Source organism: Pholcus phalangioides, unplaced genomic scaffold (assembly GCF_987345545.1).
Source record: "Pholcus phalangioides strain wild (caught in Gottingen) unplaced genomic scaffold, Ppha-v1.0 ptg000003l_1, whole genome shotgun sequence".
Classification (NCBI taxonomy): Eukaryota; Metazoa; Arthropoda; class Arachnida; order Araneae; family Pholcidae; genus Pholcus; species Pholcus phalangioides.
The window spans coordinates 7,154,440-7,156,476 of NW_028301596.1; the positions used below are offsets into that span (position 1 = coordinate 7,154,440).

The 2,037-nt window shown below is 46.7% G+C and overlaps 1 non-coding gene across 1 annotated transcript; it reads right to left on the reverse strand.

Annotated features, from left to right (window-relative positions):
• Positions 1-1,716: 1,716 nt before the first annotated feature.
• Positions 1,717-1,790, reverse strand: TRNAS-GGA (transfer RNA serine (anticodon GGA)). The gene has a single exon. It is a non-coding gene; the product is annotated as a tRNA-Ser (tRNA).
• Positions 1,791-2,037: the final 247 nt, after the last annotated feature.

A 2,037-nucleotide genomic window follows, 5' to 3' on the forward strand; every position in this document is an offset into this window, starting at 1 on the left:
AATCGAACCCACGCCCTTTCACTTTCCGGGTGAACGCAATAGACTACAAAGGCAACGAATCGCTCAATCTTTCCTAGGAGCTCGTGTACACTGAAAGGGACCGTACATGGACGGCTGGGAAAGGACGTGGGTTCGATCAGCACCTTCTAGAGATAGAAGGCCTCTGCACTGTTTGCCATAAACGTCATTCAGATTACAAGAAAGTTTGCCACATTTTGAATCACAGCATCCTATTTCGTTTCATCTTATTTTGGCGTAGAATCTTCCCGATTGGCTCACAAATACCGCATAGTGATTGGATGGGGGCATAGAAATCGCCAATTCTGAGCTCGATCGTTTCTTTTCCCTCATGACGATGATACTGGCACGAGCAGGGAATTTGTTTCTCCCTGAATATTCTGAGGGAAAATGGACTACTTACTGACGTCACAAGCAGATTGCGGAGGCCTTCTATCTCTAGGAGGTGCTGGCCTGAGTCAGGTCCGGCCGTCCATGTACGGTCCCGTTCAGTGCACACGAGCTACAAGGAAATATTGAGATATTCGTTCCCTCCGTAGTCTAGTACAGTGGTTCTCAACTGGAGACCATATGGCCCCTAGTGGTACTGGGATACTTGAAGGGGGCCACGGAAGGAAATGGAGAAAGGGGCCATGGCAGGTGGTTTGGAGGGCTGCAGAGAGCTAAGAAGAAAAATTAAGGTGTGAAGAAATAAAGCGTTTATGTTAGTGACTATACACTTCCAGAATCCAACAAAACCATCCATAAAACCAAGGCCGTCTTAGGGCATGGACCCACCCGGGCCTCACTGCCTGCATTTTGCAGCATGTTCCCTAGGATAGGGTTTTCCGCAGGCCCCCGGCTTTATTTTTCACAGACCCCTTCTCTATTTAAATTATAGTGTGAAAAACAAACAATGGTGAAAACCATATCAGGCCTGATATCATTCATGCCGGGCCGCGAGTGATTAGTCGTTTCATTTTTCCTCATTCATTTTTCGTTGGTTGTGTGTTTGACCGGGCCTCCGACTCACAAAAATGAATGAAACCGGGCCGCGGGCTTGAAAATGTTGAGAACCACTGGTCTAGGGCGTTCACTCGCAAAGTGAAAGGACGTGGGATCGATTCCCCGCAGATGAATTTTTTCTCTTTCCAAAATATATCTTCGCAACAGCCAGTTGTTAAAAACCTTCGTATGGTAGCGGAGAGTGACGTCATCCTTGTATAAGTCGCCATCTGGTGGCAGCGCCAGCAGTTGTGAGCTTGACCTGAGTCAGGTCCGGCCATCCATGTACGGTCCCTTTTAGTGTACGTGAGCCCCAAGGAAGGATTGACAGATTCGTTGCATTTGTATTTCAGTGCGTTCACCCGGAAAGTGAAAGGACGTGGGTTCGATTCCCCTCAAAGAAGACAGTTGAATTTTCTCTCTTTCCCAAAAAAATCATCTTCGCAACAGCCAGCTGTTAAAAACCTTCGAGAGGTTAAATTAGTGACTTTTCTTTTTTGTTTGGTGCTCGAACTTTCCGCAAGTTTAGGTCCCTTTCATTATCAAGTCACTGATCACCGAACAAATTCCTATTCTAAAACAATCAATCACCATAATTATGATATTTCGAATTATTTAAGGCATCCAATAGTTTCTTAACAATACCGTGAATTTCCAAATTTTTTAACAACTGGCTGTTGCGAAGATGTATTTCGGAAAGAGAGAAAATTCAACTGCCCCTGCGGGGAATCGAACCCACGTCCTTTCACTTTCCGGGTGAACGCCCTAGACCACTAGACTACAGAGGCACAGAATCTCTCAATCTTTCCTTGGAGCTCGTGTACACTGAAAGGGACCGTACATGGACGGCCGGACCAGACTCAGGCCAAGCTCACAACTGCTGACGCTGCCACCAGATGGCGACTTATACAAGGATGACGTCGTCTAGGGCGTTCACCCGGAAAGTGAAAGGACGTGGGTTCGATTCCCCGCAGGGGCAGTTGAATTTTCTCTCTTTCCGAAATACATCTTCGCAACAGCCAGTTGTTAAAACCT